Source organism: Lycorma delicatula, chromosome 5, assembly GCF_047948215.1.
Source record: "Lycorma delicatula isolate Av1 chromosome 5, ASM4794821v1, whole genome shotgun sequence".
In the NCBI taxonomy this organism is placed as follows: domain Eukaryota; kingdom Metazoa; phylum Arthropoda; class Insecta; order Hemiptera; family Fulgoridae; genus Lycorma; species Lycorma delicatula.
This window is the reverse complement of record NC_134459.1, coordinates 37,859,839-37,877,793: the sequence shown is the minus strand read 5'-3', so window position 1 is coordinate 37,877,793 and position 17,955 is coordinate 37,859,839. Positions and strand designations below refer to the sequence as shown.

The 17,955-nt window shown below is 27.5% G+C and overlaps 1 protein-coding gene across 2 annotated transcripts in view; it reads right to left on the bottom strand.

The window, feature by feature from the left end:
* The window catches only part of P5CS (Delta[1]-pyrroline-5-carboxylate synthase), a 264,054-nt gene extending 247,674 nt beyond the window's left edge, over positions 1-16,380 (bottom strand). The window contains exon 1 of one of the 2 annotated variants that reach the window (XM_075365901.1): positions 16,238-16,380. The gene's annotated coding sequence lies outside the window, so the exon portion shown is untranslated. The remainder of the gene's footprint in view (positions 1-16,237) is intronic. The other variant, XM_075365902.1, reaches the window with a different exon arrangement.
* Positions 16,381-17,955: the final 1,575 nt, after the last annotated feature.

Below are 17,955 nucleotides of genomic sequence, written 5' to 3'. Positions count from 1 at the left end.
ATCATTATTCTTCCTTTTATTCCACTCATCTATCACCATAGTCCCCAAATATCGGTCATTTTTTAGTTTTTCTATTCTTTCTTCAGTTGTTCTTACCACTAAATTATCTTTATTGTTTACTCCCATTACTAGGTTTTTTGTATATTTATTTTCGTTTACTTCTTCATTCTTTCTTCCAGGCCTGATAACAATATTTGAAGCGCATGTGTGACATCAGCTAGAACTACCATATCATCAGCAAATTTTATTCTTATTATTTTCCGTTTTTCCTGTACTAATTCCTATTTCTCATTCTTCTAATATATTCCTTATCATATCTTCAAAACAAATTATGAACAATGTCGGTGAGAGGCAGCATAATTGCCTAACTCGACTAGACATACACAGTCAGTTCTTCAATTAAACTTTTATCTTTCCACTGTCTTTTCTTTAAGAATCACCATAATTTTCTTCCGTTTGACTCTATCAAAAGTCTTCATTAAAACTATGAATCAAATTCATTCCTCTTCCTCTCTCTAAATTATCTTTCCACCCATTAGCCTTATTGACATCTCTGGTTCCTTTCCGTATCCTGAAGCCAAACTATTCTTCTCCTGGATTCTCTTTCATAATTCTTACCAACCTTTGATTTAGGATACTTAACAATAATTTAGCGGCATGGGCTATTAAACTTATTGTTCTGTGTTCTGTACATTTTCTGTACCAGGTTTCTTCGGAATTGGTACAATTACCGTTTTAAAATATTCAGCAAAAGAAATCTAGTACACGATTTTGATGAAATATATTTTAAAAAATATTCTACAAATAACATTTTCAAAATTTATTACTACTAATAAATTTTATTTTAAAGAATTTTGTATTTACAAACTTTAAATTATTGAGAACCTTATCAGAAAATCAACGATTTTTTTAAGCTTCCCTCGTTTCATTCAAGGACAAAGCTACGTATTAAATTAACATTTTTTTAGAAAATATACTTTTTGTTTGATTTTCCCGAACGAAAAAACTTTTTAATCAACTGATTTAAATGATCAGTTGGGGTTAAGTTCTAGTTTATGAAAGAAGAAAAGAGATTAACAATAATGCTAAAAGATAAAAATAATAATATTTTAATAATTGAAGAGTACATTTTGTTATCTATAAAACTCGTGTTGGAATGGATGTTATTTCGTAACTGAAACATTGAACTCATACAGAGGATTGAACCTTTATAATATGGATAAAAAAACACACACAAATAATAACAATAATGAAATTAATGCAAAATATTCCCTGGATTTTTAATTGGCAAAGGTTCAAGCAATCTTCATACTTTTTTGATAATATTCATTACAATGTTGTAATATTTTAAAAGTTATGTAATCACATTATGTACGAGGTAGATTAACAAAATAAAACTGAATTGTTTTCTTATTATAATAAATAACATTACGGAAACATGCTGTTGTCGTAACTTAATATATCATGATATGCTTCATATCATTTATATCTTTATAGAAATTGATTTATATTAATGAAAAAAGAAAAATAAGCCTTTATTGTTATACACTAATGAAGCAAAAATAAATCTTAGCGATCATTATTTATTTTTAATCAGATTCTCTCTTGAGTGACTGTATGGGGCACACGCGTCTAGTTACTGATGCCATCAAATTAACTTTCACTAGGCTGTTTAAAATCTCGACAATATCCTTAAAGTATACCTAATTAAGGATATTTTCGAGTTAAAGTATAGCTAATTAACTCTCCTAGGCTATCTTTTTAGCTGTTTGCTTATTTTCCAAACCCTTTGAGATGTTAAGTTAATTCTCTCCTACAGAATTACGTGTTGTTAAAAATATCCATTAAAACAGTTTTTAGCCAACAGTGCTTATTTAACAAACGTTAGAAAAACATCTTTATAAAATTCGGCTTTTTAACTTTATCTAGATTGGAATAAACTATATATAAATAATGAAAAATTTTAGTTAAATAATGAAAGCTGAACACAGTTTAAAACAAAAAAATTATATTTTTCTGATAACAATGCAGTAAATGTGTTGTTAATTTTCATGAAGTGGAGATTAATTAATTTTTGCAGAAATAGAATAAAAGTTTTCTCATTTTACTACGTTAGTAAAGGGTAGATCCGCCAAAACGTGCTAATAATATGATGCTGTCAGCAGGCAACTAATTACAAAGTGTTTCAAATACGGTTTAAAACAATTTGACTTCATTTCAGAGGGTATATATATATATATTTTTTTTTTCCTTTCATAATAATATCTTATTGATCCTCCGCATCAATATGAATGAAACATTCCGTTTAAATATTAAATCACCCGTCTAAAACTTTTATCTAACTAAAAAATCAAAATAACATTTACATGAAATTAATATATTTCGGTAGTTTCCTGTGTTTTTTGTTGTTAATTTTTTAATGGTTAATAGACTTCGATGAAACTTTAGTAGATTATTTTTTGAACTTAAGGAGAAAACAGGTTCTTATAGGAAAATAATAGATAAAAATTTTATTATACCATTCTAGGAAAACATTGTCCAGCCCTCCCAAATTTTTATTTTTTACTTCCTTGTACGAAGTAAAGAAAGTATAATGATCGGGAAAAATTTCGGTTTTCAGATTTCAGTGGAAATATCCATTCTGACCGTCCCTGAATCGATTTTGACTAGTTTCGGCGTGACGTCTATACGTACGTATATATCTCTAATAACTCAGAAACGATTAACCGTAGGATGTTGAAATTTTGGATTTATTACTGTTGCAACATCTAATTGTGCACTTCCCCTTTTGATTACAATCGACTGGACCAAAAGTGGACTCATCGAGAACTTTTCAACGATATATAATAAGTGGTACTTAATTTCATTGGTTCCAGAGTTATAACCAAATAAAATATTGATTAATGAAATATTTGGATCAAGGGGAAGGCACATCGGTTTGAATCAGACTTCATCTCCTTTTATTTTAACTCTTTTACGATAAATAATAATTCAAAAATAACAATTAAAAAAAAATAAATATATCAGAATTTATTAATGAAATAAAATTTTATGTATTTTTCATTAAAAAAAATATGTATACGTAATGTATACATGTATACATGTGGTATATTTTACGTATGTATTAATAGGCGTACAAGGAAGTAATGTAGTGCTTACATCAGATATTTTGTTACTGCTGAATTATAGTTCGTAATTTATTTACTTAATAATAAAATAACAGTCGCATTTATTATAATGTTCCATTAATTTTAGATAAAGAAAGAAAAATAATTTTCCTACAAAAATGATTTTACATATTGTTTACGTCGATTGTTTATTATTAGTCATAATAGTGACCTTTAAATTAAATGATTGTTTCTTTTTTTCAACTTATTCTGTTTTAATATTATTTTATTAAATTTTTTAGGATTATGGAGAAAATTTAGTTTACTTATTTACAGTAGCAATTTGTTAAAAATTCAGTTAAAAAAGTAGAGCTAATTTTTAGTTTATAAATTCAGATTTAAAAAAAATCATAGATTTAATTGTGCTTTCTTTATTCTGTTAGTCTTATATTTTTTTATTAAACAATGTTTAAGAAATGTAAACTCATATCTAAGCGCAAAGATATAACTCATATATTACTAGATATAGAATGAATGAATAAGTATGCCTTTGAAAGTCTGTTCATAACGTTTAATGTATTCTACAGGATTCTCCTCTTATAATTACTGCATTTCTACGTTTACATGTTTAATGACCTATTTATTAAAACATATTTATATTCACCTATTTTATTAATTATTAAAATATACAAAGTGTTCTGGGACGTATTAGCCGAACTTAAAAACTGATACAGTACATCAAAATGAGCAAAAGATCTCATATCGACATAATTCCTTTTTGTTTTGTTTTCCTTCTGGAAGTCATTTTGTGATTTTCAACCATTTTCTAAGATTATTTTTTAGGAACGGGAAAATCTACTTTAATTAAATTTGGCAATTTAAGACTAGTGTGTTGTTCTGCAAAATAAACAATTTTGAAAACGTCATCTTCAAAAATTTCAAAATGGCGGCCATCTTAATTTTATAATCTTCAATATCTTTGTAATTATTTGTTTGATTTGATTTTTATTTATTATGTATTTTATTTTGAACAAAATATACTATTTGTAAAAATCCGTTGACAAACAATCGAGTTATTGCAGACAATTAACCTGGCAGTACGCTTGCCAGGTTGCCATAAAAACAGAAAAATTTATCTGTTTTTATTTCCTCCACTAAATATAATAAAAATTGTTAATAGTAAATAATAATAATAATAATACTAATAATAAATTAAATTAATAAAAATTATCAGCTTGCATTACGGTGTGCCCGGTTAATTGTCTACAATAACTCGATTATTTGCCAACGGATTTTTACAAATAAGGTGTCATTTTATTCAAAATAAAATGCATAATAAATTTTGTGATAAGTAAAAATTTTATCAAACAAACAACTACAAAGATATTGAAGATTATACAATTAAGATGGGTGCTATTTTAAAATTTGTGATTGCGACGTTTTAAAAATTGTTTATTTTGTAGAACAACACACTAATCTTAGATTTGCACAATTTAATTAAAGTAGATTTACCCGTTTCTGAAAAATACATTTTTTGTTAAAAATCAATAAATGGCGTTCGAAAGGAAAACAAAGCAAAATAGGAATTATGTTCATGTGCACTTTTTACTAATTTTGGTGTCCTGAATCGGTTCCTGAAGTTCGGCTAATCCCTTCCGGAACACTCCATTTAATTTTAATGATCATAAAACTTGTTAATATTCATTTAACACTATTCGTATTAAAAAATAGGATGATAATAAAATTTGATAAATTTTACAAAGCTATCTTTTAGGAAAAAGTAAAATAAGATTATGAACTGAAAAATTACTGTATTAAAATTTTGTTATAAAAACATTTAAACAGAAAATTTAGGTATCTATATAAATAAAAATGTAAATGTTCGTATGTTAAAAATTTTAAATCTCCAAAAGTTCTTCGCCGATTCCTTTGAAATTTTTACACAACGTTGCATTCAAAGATGTCACACCTGCGACAGGTAAAAACATGCTTTTTTTTTAAAACAGCGCTATCTGCTGGACTTAAAAGCAACAAACACTATACTAAATATTTACGATTACATTTCAGTGTTTCCGATGTGTATGTTCGCTATAGACAAAAAACTACTGGACCGATTTACTCGCGGGGAAAAAGGGAGAAAGGGAAAAATCGGAAAAGGTAAAAGGGAAGAAGTGGAAAACGGAAAAAGAAAAAAGGGGAAAACGATGAAAAGGAAATGGAGAGGGGAAAGGAGAAAAAAGAAAAGTGGAAAGGGGGTAAAGATAAAGTGGGAAATGGGAAATAAGGGAAAGAGAAATGGGGGAGGGAAAGGGAAAGGAGGAGGAAAGAGGTAAATGGAGAGAAAAGGAAAGGGGAAAGGGAATATGGCAAAAAGTAAAATTGAAAAAAGAAAGGTGGAAAGGGAGTAAAGATAAAGTGGGAAATGGGAAATAAGGGAAAGAGAAATGGTGGAAGGAAAGGGAAAGGAGGAGGAAAGAGGGAAATGGAGAGAAAAGGAAAGGGGAAAGGGAATATGGCAAAAAGTAAAATAGAAAAAGGAAAATGGGGAAAAGGGAGAAAGGGAAAGGTTAAATTTTGTGAAGTTACGTAATGTTCATTTTGTTAATGTTATATATATATATATTCTCAACTATAGCGAAGCATTTCCGGATCTGCTAGTATTAAAAAGATAATAATTACATTTTCATACAATAATCGAAAAAAGTATTACACATGTAAACTTTTGATACTGTAGAAACCTAATCTTAAAGAGTTTTATTGAAAAAGCAAAAAAAAATCTTTTGTCGATTTTGATAAGCTGTGGTTTAAATTCTTTTGAATAACATATTCTGAAAAAGTAAACTTGTAATAGCTTATGCTATGGATATATATTAAATAAAAGTAGACACACAAGATGATTATTTCTTTTTGTCCTTGACAGTTTTTTGGTGGTAAAAAGTATACAAAATGTTTAACATTTCATTAAAATCAGCATTAAAAAAATTATTGAAGAATTAATAAACTCGTAATTTGTAGGTCTATTTTCCTCTCTATATTATTGAAATTCATTGAAATTAAATAAACAGTAAATAATAATGAGTAGTTTCGTTTTGATTAATAAATATTTTGAATACTCTGTAATCAGTTGAAGTATACAAAAATAATTATACTAAAACAAAAAGTATATATTAATTTGTGGTCGTGCACTACTTTTTCTAGCCTTATATATAGCTATGGTGGTTTGTGATGTCTCTAAAATAATGATGTATTCTAAACAGTAAATTACTTTGATGAACAGACTGAAGGTGTCACTTGATGAAAACCATATTAGCATACTCACAGTGTATTACTTCGCACAGTGAAGAATCTATGAAAAACCACGTCTTTCCTCATTTGCTTAGTAGGCCTGGTGTGTAAGATGTTTGTTATTCTTGTGACCTGCTGTATGATTTTTAAGAGTAACTTGTTATTCATGTCTACAATCGGTATGGTTGTGGCACTTAATTTATAAATAAAAAAAATGGTCTACATTATGCGTAAAAATAGAAACATTTCCTGACTATTATTTTTAAACAAATTTTACCATTAAAAAGTTTAAATATCTGGGATTTCACTTAAAAGAAACAGCTGAACACTTAGTCAAAAATGAAGTAATTATTAAAAACTTACTGGGTATTAAACAAAAAATAAAAACTATATATCAGATTGTTAAAGTATAAAACAATTATTAAATACAACTAAACATAGGAAACACAATTATGGAATACGTAAGTTAGATTAATATCGAGAAACTTTAGAGATAACAATCGAAAATACATCGAATCATCGCTAACTTTGGTATAACTCGACAGCATATTATATAGAGGTGTCAACTCTCATAATACAAAAAAAAAGTTTAAAACTCTAATATTCAACGTAAAACGTAGTTTAGAGAACGAAAAAATAAGAAACTAAATTTACACGTAAAAGAACTAGAGTAAATAAAGGAGCACACCCTACAGAATTATTTTTACAATTATTCGACCACAGCTAATTGTTGTATAAACTTACAAGAGGTATTTTATTAATAAAATATAATAATTAAATCCTCTCTCTACTTTTCAACGAATAAATTGTAAATAAAGTAAAATGTCTAGAAGAAAAAAATATACTTCAGCAACAAATATATAGTGAATACAAAGATCTATATATTATTTTATTTGAAATAACTATTAAAAAAGACTTAGATTTTACGTGAGCGAACGTTTTATGCACTACACGTCTAGTTTCATCGTCAAAAAAAAAAAAACAAAAAAAAATAGAAAAAATCTAACCTCAGATTTAGAGCACGTTGTTTTAATATTACTCTCTGTTAACTTAATTTACATCGAATGATGGCAGGAAGGTAGTCTATTTTTCTCTAAAAAAAATTCTATACTTCCCGCCCATAAAGTTAATGAATCTTTCGTTCAAATAGTGAACTCTGACCCTAGACCCTTATAATTGGATTGTTTTACGGTGATAGAAGGTTGTAAAAAAATATTATTTGCTTGAACTGTTTAGATCTAAAATTTAAATTAATAGATTACTTTAAATATATATATATATATATATATATATATATATATATACATATTTATACATTCACAACTAATTTACACAGATATACGTCAAGAATAAAATTTACTTTAAACCTAAAAACCAATATGTGCAAAACCTTTATAAATAAATAAATTGAATGAAATTCTATTTAATCAGACGCTTAAAGCAACTTCTATCTATAAAAATCTATTTATAAACAAGATTTTTCTACATAATTAAATAAAATGCATTCTTTTTACTTCCTTGTACGAAGTAAAGGAAGAATTGTGATAGCGAAAAATGTCGGTTTTCAGATTTCAACGGAAATATCCATTTTGACTAATTTCGACGTGACGTCTGTACGTACGTACGTATCTCGCATAACACAAAACCGATTAGCAATAGGATGTTGAAATTTTGGATTTGGGGCTGTTGTAACATCTAGTTGCGCACATCCCCTTTTGATTGCAATCGACTGAACCAAAAGTGTACAAAATTCAAAATGTTTGGATTTTGGACTTTTTTTTTAACTGCAGTAATAAGCCCTCATTGAGAGCTTTTCAACGATGTATCATAAGTGGCATTAGTTTCATTGATTCCAAAGTTAAAGCCAAATGAAATTTTAATTAATGAAATATTTGGATCTTATAAGGGGAAAGCACATCGGTTTGAATCAGACTTAATCTCCTTTTTTTTAAATTTACATACATATTGATTTATTAATAATTATTAACATCTGATTGTAAAAAAAAAATTTACGATAAATAATAATTCAATAATAACAATAAAAAAATATGATCAAAATATCAAAAGTTATTAATGAAATAAAATATTATGTACTTTTCATTTTACAAAAATGTATATATGTAATTTAATAGGCATAAAAGGAAGTCATGTGGTTTCCACATCAAAGTTTTTATTCATATATATATTATTTATTTATGTAATACCAGGTTACAAAGTAAGAGACAGTATCATGTTGTCAACAGTACTCTGCAGCGATGCCAAGGCCTCTAATCGCAGTCTGGCATATAAGTATAAATGTACCGGTAAATGTGTAGTCTTGGCCGACAACTCCTGAGACGATTGGTTAATTGAAACCCAACCACTAAAGAACACCGGTATCCACGGTCTTATATATATGGTATAAGAAGTTTTATTCAACAAGGCTTGTTAATCTTATACTTATTATTTTCCGAAAAACTTTTACTATAATAATTTTTATTTTTTAATCTATATTGTTGTACCGATCTATGCATTTTATAAATTTATAAAATACAAATGTTACTTTGACTGATAAAGCCACTATAATCCCAAGATTATAATTTCTTAATTTTATTTTAATAATACATTCTTAGACTTACATTCTTAGACACCAATATTTTAATAAGTAGCATAAAGTGGATAAATTGATAATTGTTGGCGGACACTTGCCTGGAATCGAACCCGAAACAAACTGAATTAAAAACCAGAACGCTAACCAATAAGCCAACTGAACGAATGGTAAGTGAATTTTTTTACTCACTAAATTTAATAAATGATGAATTTTAAAAAAAAACAAGTTTTTTTAGTTCAAGCAGGACAGGTAAAATAATTTATTTTGCTTATCACGTCATTTTTTGGTTAATAATAAATTAACATTCTTGTTAGATATATTTAATAAACAAGAGTCTTCTAAGAAGGTTCAGACCCATGTTATCATTAATAAAATTTAATCGAGGTAATATTAATTCCTTTAGGTCGGAATAAGTATTAAAAGTTTATTTTATTTTTTGTAAAAAAGTAACCAATTATTATAAGAAAGTATTTTCCTTACTAAAACATCTGACCTAAAGTTTGACTTTCAGATTATCAGAACTTGAGAAAAAAGATAAATCCTAAATAAACGAACAAAATTAACCACAGACAAAGCTAAATTTTAAATTTCCAAGAAAAAATACTTATAAGAAAAACAATGCGTAACTAATAATTATTAATTACATTGAATAAAATTTTAATATTTTGTAGTTATACAATTTTATAACTTTTATAAAATTAGTATAAAATGAAAAAAGAATGTAACAATAAAAAGTTATTCCACTAGAAAACGCGCGCTCACACACACACACACACACACACACACAGAGAGAGAGAGTGAGTGAGAGAGAGAGAGAGAGAGAGAGAGAGAGAGAGAGAGAGAGAGAGAGAGAGAGAGAGAGAGAGAGAGAGAGAGAGAGAGAGAGAGGGAGAGAGTGTGAGGGAGTTAGAGAGAGACTGAGAGAGAGTGAGAGAGAGAGTGTGAGAGAGTTAGAGAGAGAGTTAGAGAGAGACTGAGAGAGAGAGAATCAGATGTGAGTAAAAGTTTAAAGGGTCTCATCTAACTTTATCATTGAATAAAAAACTAGAAATTTCTCTTTCTTTTTGATAAATTTTGAAATTTTGAATCCCGGTCAGGCATGGCATTTTTCACACACGCTACAAATCATTCTTCTCATCCTCTGAAGTAATGCTTAACTGTGGACTCGGAGGTTAAACAAAAAAAAAAATTTTGAAATTGAAAAAAATACTGCGAAGAATTAAATTTAATATGTTGCTGCCCTTGGTGAAACCGATTCCTATTTTTATGTATAGTTTTAAAATAGTATCAAATGTTTAATGCTTTGGGTGACATAATTCTTGTTTTTATAAAACTCAAAATATTTGACTTTGAAGGAATAGAAAAATACAAAAATGTACTGTATAAATTTTTTTTTTGTATGGATATATCCGTATAAAGATTTAAGATGTTTTTGTATTCACTATTGTGAATATAAAAATGTGTTATATCTTTTTGAGTGAACGTGAATGGTGGGTGCGCGCACTCGTTTAGTAATGCATTTTTGTAACAAGACAATTTTATATCAAATTATCTTAAACTTTTTTAAAGTTTAAAAATAGATAAAGATAGATAAAGAGTGAAGAGAAAAATTATTTAACCCCCCCCATCTCTTTCAATTATAAACATTTATGAACTATATCGGCTAACTAATATATACTCTTTCATGAAATAAATATAATAATTTTTTTTTTCTAGAATAATAAATTAATTTTTTTTAAAATTATTAATAATTTATAAACTTGTAAAAAAAATAAAAAATATCAATGTATATTTACATTGATTTTATTAATATATACTAGTTATTAATGAATGTTACATAATTACTTGTATTATATAAATAAAATTTATTACAAATGTCAGCATTTGATAAAATTAAATATGTTACTAAAATATAAATACGGAATTAATACTGATGAATTTATAACTGCATTTCCAATTTAATACCTAATAAAAGTAATTGATTAGTGAAAAAGATATTTAATATAGCTTTTGATTAAATATTTACAAACTGATAATTAACGGTATACTATTAACTTTACTTTCCCGTCTAGATAGCGCTATAGCTCTAGAAGGGAATGTTTTGTGATCAGTCTAATTTGGACATATACTGTTTTCACCCGATCTTGACGTTTTGACACCTAAGGAACCCAAAAAACCGGATGGAAATTTTCCGAATGATAATGTTGTACGTGTGTGTTCGGTACTGGGCTCTAAATCACCTTATATCTCCAGAACTACTGGACCGATATTGGACAAACTATGGCAGATTACTTCTTTATATTTTGTCATTAAATTTTCAACTTAAAAGGTGAAGGAGGTGAGGCTGTAGAACAAGGTCACCCTCATTATCTCAAGATTTTCTTAGACATATTTTTTAACAATTAAAAAATAACAATATTTGCAAAAAATCTTTTGTAAAATCGTACCCACATCCCAAAAAATTCTATTATAGTCGTCTGCTTTATTGTGAAGTCACAGGTAAGCGGCAGAATTAAATAAATAAATAATATTTAAAGTGTAAAAAAGTAATTCCGGGTCTGGCTGTGTCTCGAACTCGATCACACGGTTGATTCAGTGTCTGGTGCGTTAAGCCTCGCGGCTATACCAGTTTGCCGTCGTACAAGCGAAATTTGTTTTACGTAAGTTGTGAAATTAGATTAGTTTAGTTAGTCCCGACCATCATCGCTAGTACTGCCACACCCACGTGAATTAAATACGGTTTCCGCGAGTGATTTATTTAGAATCATTGAATTAAATAAACAAAAAATATTATATTTAAATAATATGATAAATATTTTAAATTAAGTTGTGTGTGTGTAAACCGTGCTTCAGAAACAACCCACACAACCCACTACAACTGTGTTATCAGTTTTTTTTAGAGATTTATTTTTTTTAAATCGATGAATAACTTCATACAATTGAAAGTTAACGAGTTTCAGTGATAGTACCACTAAACATGTCTTGTGTACATCTTAAAGTTGGCAAAACAATTGAACATTTTTAAATAAAATTTGCTAGAATACTAATTATTCTATTACATTTAGTTCTTTTTTTTTTAACTTCTTGTCGTTAATGTATTCTGAAAAGTTGGCAAAAAACTAATCTTGATACTGTGCATTGTGTAATAAGGTTATTATCTGAGAAAATGAAAGAGCAAAGTACATCTTATAGTTTCACAAAAACTGAAAGATTCTGATTATCGTGTAAAAATAAAAAAAAATCTTCTGAACCCGAGACAGGATAGTGTTTCCTTGGACTTCTGCACCACTAAATGTGTGTATTTCTACTAAAAGATTAAAACTAAAACTGAAATTACAAAATTCTTCGTAGTGTCTTGTCCTTTCATCTGTAGTACCCGGGTTAGAATCCCGGTCAGAATGACATTTTTCATACGCTACAGAATTAAAAGTGTCCAAAAAAGCTCAAAATAAAATAAAATTGGATTTTGGACTTTTTCTTAACTGCGGTAATAAGCTCTCATTGAGAGCTTTTCATCGACATATCATAAGTGGCACTTTTTTTATCCGTTCCAAAGTTATAATCAAATAAAATTTTAATTAATGAAAATATTTGGATCATACAACAGCACATAGTTTCAAATCAGACTTATCTCCTTTTTTTTAACTTTTCTTTTTTTAATTTAAATGTATTGATTTATTAATAATTATTAACCTCTGATTGTAAAAAAGAATTACCATAAATAATAATTCAATAAATAAACAATAAAAAACAAAAATATGAAAAAGTATCAGAAGTTATTAAGGAGATAAAATTTTATGTACTTTTCGTTTTAAAAAAAAAATGTGTATGTAGTTTAATAGGCGTACAAGGAAGTCATGTGGTGTCCACATCAGATTTTTAATTTCGAAACTAAAACGGCTTGGTTTTAAACATCATAAATGATGGTTTTTTTTCTGACGTCCGTAAAATACTCCTTTCAGTTTTTAATAGAAAAAATATCGGATGATTCATTTACCAGTATTTTATTACTGCAAGCAAAATCCCGTTTCTAAGGATGTTTTGAAAGGAAGACCGTGGAATCGTTCTTTGCTTACTAACAATTATTTTCCTACAGTTGACTCTTCAGTAATATGGAAATAAACACGAACAGTTATATTCAAATGCCAAAGGTATATATAAAATAACTTTTATCGTTTACGGTCCGTTTGTATTTTTAAAGAATTCTGAATTTTATAGTCATAACTTTTTTTGATTTCAAAGAACTGTTTGAAACCATGATAGACTGTTGGAGAAAACCTTGTTTTGTGTATGCCAACTCTAAAAATCATGGAAGCTTTTGAAAAAAATAAAAGTTTTTCAATAAAGTAAGTTAAAATATCTCACATTTGAAACTAAATATCACGTTATCAATTTAACAGGCTAGGGTCACTCATTACATCGTAAAAAATTTATTTTTATAATGATAAACGCCTCTATTAATGTGGAAATTAATTCAGAGTATTTTTAAACACTTCAAAATTATCTATTCATACAAGAATTCAAATAAATTATCCTGAAAGTATTCCTTTAGTGAAAAATTAGAAAATGTATATTTACGGAATGCTTTTCATGTAAGAAAATTTGTATGTATGGAGGGTATCATGGTAAGATTAACATATGTAGTTGTTTTTTTTTTTTAAATACGATCAACAATATGGCCTTGTAAGGTTAACAAAGAACAATATTCAAGGTAAAAATTAAATAAAATTCTTCATAAATAAAAAAAACGTATAAATTTGAACAAAATAAGAGGAAGTTCAAGGTACAAGTCCAATGTTTCATCGAGTTATTTTTCATAACTATATAATGCATAAGTTCCCCCCTCTCGCTGCTATTCAAATCATTATGTTTTATAAATTTAAATAATTAGATTTATAATGGAGATTAAAATAAGAAATATTTTACGATGTTTATTTCGTTAAATGAAAGGTAACGAAAAATGTTGTTCTTGACTTTTTTTATCATGTTACCACTATTATTACTCACGTGATCTCTGAATGATTTTTATCATATTGTACCCAGTTTTTATCAGTAATTATTTAAAAAGTTGCAGTAGATTTTATTACATAGATATTAAATTACAGCTATAAAATAGTTTTTACTGAAAACACTGTTTTATTTGATTCAGTTATTGAACATTTTTATTTTTCTAATTACAGCCATTGTAACTTTATTGAGGTAATTTTAGAGCCATTTTATGTATGTATTTGTTTACCACATGCTTTCCAAAGGAATTTTATCGGACCGCATTTACTGTGTTTAATTATTGATTTTATACGAACGATTATGCAAAGTTTTATTATGTGCAAAGAGAACAATTCTGCTTAATGCCAGCATGAACTGCTCACTGAAATCTGTTGAATATCACACAAAAACAATTTCATGCACAAAACGGGCCTTAAATGTACATTATAATGAATAGTAAATGTTCGTTTACATACGTCATGGTTATCTGTTTAGTGAAAGGCTATACCAATATTTACATTTTAAAAACATACATACAGTACGATACATAAATTAAAATCAATCATGTTAATATATTTATAAAGTACAGCAAAATGAAATATAATATAAAAAAATTCTGATAAATCTGGATACTGTAATTGAATATTATGTAGACTTAAAAAAACACTGAAATCCAAAATATAAGTTAGATATTTATAATTTAAAATAAATCAAATTAGTATTTTCTGTTATTTTTTGGTTGATAATGTTTAAACATTGTTTACTATATGATTTTTAATACATACTTATTTTTAAATGAAAAAAAATATATATAAAATAAAACTACAGATTAACTTTTTTTATATTATTATAGAAACAGTTTATGACTTAATTTTTTTAAATGTAGCTAAACCGCAATTGAATGCAACGTTTTATAATTTTTAAAATTATAAGTTACGAGATTTGATCAAACTTGTTAAAAGTAAGGTATACTTTAAAAAATAATATTAAAAATAACATAAATTGTTTTCTAAAAAAATGCATTAAAAGCAAAATTAAAAGAAAAAAGTAGAACAAATCATCTGATCAAACCAACTGAAACAAAAATTAAAGCACCTATTTTATCTGACATGAATTTCTTTTTTTAAGTTATTAAAATAATTTTTAATTGTTAAGAGAATACACAAAGGTGTTCTACAATAAATAATTTTATTTTTATTCAAATTTGTGACAAAACATTCTTTAAAAGTTCAGATTAGTTTTTTTTGAATGTATAGAATTTTTAGAAATTTTTGTTTTGTAATTTGTAAATGAATTATTATACTTTAAAAATGTACTATAATAATAATTTTACTGACAATTTTTTTTTTAGTCGTTAATCATTCCTTTACTCTCCTTTTTCTGTTTAGCTTCCACAACCACCGTAAGGTATTACTTCAGAGGATGATATGTATGAATATAAATGAAGTGTTGTCTTGTACAGTCTCAGGTCGACCATTCCTTTGAGATATGTGGTTAATTGAAACCCAACCACCAAAGAATATCGGTATTCACGATCTAGAACTCAAATCCGTATAAAAGTAACCACCTTTACTAGGATTTGAATCTTAGAACTCACGACTTCGAAATCAGCTGATTTGCGATGACGAGTTCACCACTATTCCAACCCGGTGAATTAATCATTCCTTTACTGAGTGCAATAATTGTATTTTATATATATATATATATAATACACCAGAATAAGGCATGTTATTATGTTGGTACAGTATTTCTGGAGTGGATTTCTATGACACTTAAATAATATTAAAAAGTTATTTATTTGTTACAATAAAAAAATGGGTATTTAAAAGAATAAATAATAAAATTTATAGCATCGAAAAACTTAAACGATAAGTTAACTATTTTCAGTGTCTTTTACAACAAAATTAACATCGATAATAATAATTTAGTGAGAGTAACTGTGTTAACGTGCTGGCATTCAAATCAATTGGTCTCGTATTTGATTCCTGGCAGCGTCTATCAATTTTCACTTATCAATTCATCTACCTTGTTTAATTCATTATAATATGCTTAGAACAATGTGTGAGGTCGTATTTATAAAAAAATCTTTAGTTTTAAGTTTTATTATATTTATAGTTAAATTAAAAAAATATATTATAACCTAGAAATAACGATGATTATATATATATATATTATTTACTAACGTAAGAAAAAAAAAATTACACTGGCTCATAGATACTTCATAGAAATAAACTATTATAAATAAAAAAATAACATTAATTTTAATTACCTGTAAAACCTTATAGAGCATGCAGAGAATAAACAAACTAAGTAAATGAACAGCGAACTGTTTGAACTGTTTGCAGTCAGTAAGCGTTCTGACTGTCCGTTCTCTTGCTTATTTAGTGAGTGCCTTGCTAAATGAACTTTGAATGTGACGACATAAATGATAAGAAAACATCAATAACTCTCGGGTCATATTATTAATAACAATCGAACTTAAATTTAAGTGGGATTATAAAATAATATATATATATATAATTTTATTTTTACTTTTTATTATTATACATTTATAGACCTTTATACAAGTGAGATAGCGTGGAATAACTTATTTTTCTATATAATATAAAAATTATAAATTGCATTAGGCAAAACATTTTTAGAAACTAAACTTAATCATCAAATTCAAGAAACAAAAATATTTGGCACTGGTAATTTTTTATTTAATTTATTCGTACAAGATAAGGCATTAAATATAAGATAGTTAATACTAACTACGATATAATAGTACAACATAATGATGATATGGTACAAGGTAGGTCTATTGGTAATTAGACGGAAATTAGCTGATTTCAAAGTCGAAGTTCTCAGGTTTAAATCCCTTAAACTACCTTAAATACAGGTAGTGGCTTTTATTCGGATTTCAATACTAGATCGTGGATATCGGTGTTCTTTGGAGGTTGGGTTTCAACCACACAACTCAGGAATTGTCGGCCTGAGTTTATTTAAGACTAAGTGTTTACCGGTACTACATTACAACTTACCGGTAACTATATTACACTGATAAGTTGCTGATGACTTCGATTATTATTATTGGACTATAAAAAAAAAAACGCTGATGACACAGTTGTAAGACTTTCCCGTCAAGTGGCTTTTTTCTGTTGCACGACTTACACACATAACTTAATTTAAAATATTTATAATTTTATTTAAATGTAATATCTTTGGTTTATTCAATTCAATGTTTCTAAATAAAGCGCACGCGCAAACCGTATTTAATTCGCGTGGGTGTGGCGATACCAGCGTCCACTTTAAATTCTTTTTTACACTTTAAATATTATTCAATTAATTTATTTCTACCGCTCATCTGTGACGTCATAATATAGCAGACGATTACAACAGCTGTATGTGTGCAGCTGTAAACAGCTGCAGTGCTACACTAGCGCTCGTTTTGGTGAGAGGAGATACTATTTAGGCAGTTTAGCCACTTATCGCTAGTTTATTTAGATCATTTTTTGGGGTGGGGGTACGATTTTGCAAAAATTATTTTTGAACATATTATTTTTTTTTAATTAACAAATAATTCTAAAAATATAAGACAAGATAAATAGGCAAAATTTCGAGATACTGAGGGTGACCTTGCTGTACAGCCTCACTCCCTTGACCTTTTAAGTTGAAAATCTAAAGGAATCAATGCCCCATATACAAAATTACTCTGATCAAGTTTGGTCAAAATCGGTCCAGTTGTTCTGGAGATATAAGAAGTGCAACACCAAGCATATAAACGTACATACGAATATCCGGAAAATTTCTATCCGGTTTTTAGGGTTTCTTTGGTATCAAAACGTCAAGATGCAGTGAAAACCGCATATATCCAAATTGGACCGATTACAATACTTTCCCTTCTAAAGCTATAGCTCTGCCATAACGCTAGACGAAAAAGTTAAGAAAGAGTAGATAGGACGTTGCTAAATTAAATAAAATATTATTTTTAACCTAGATACACTT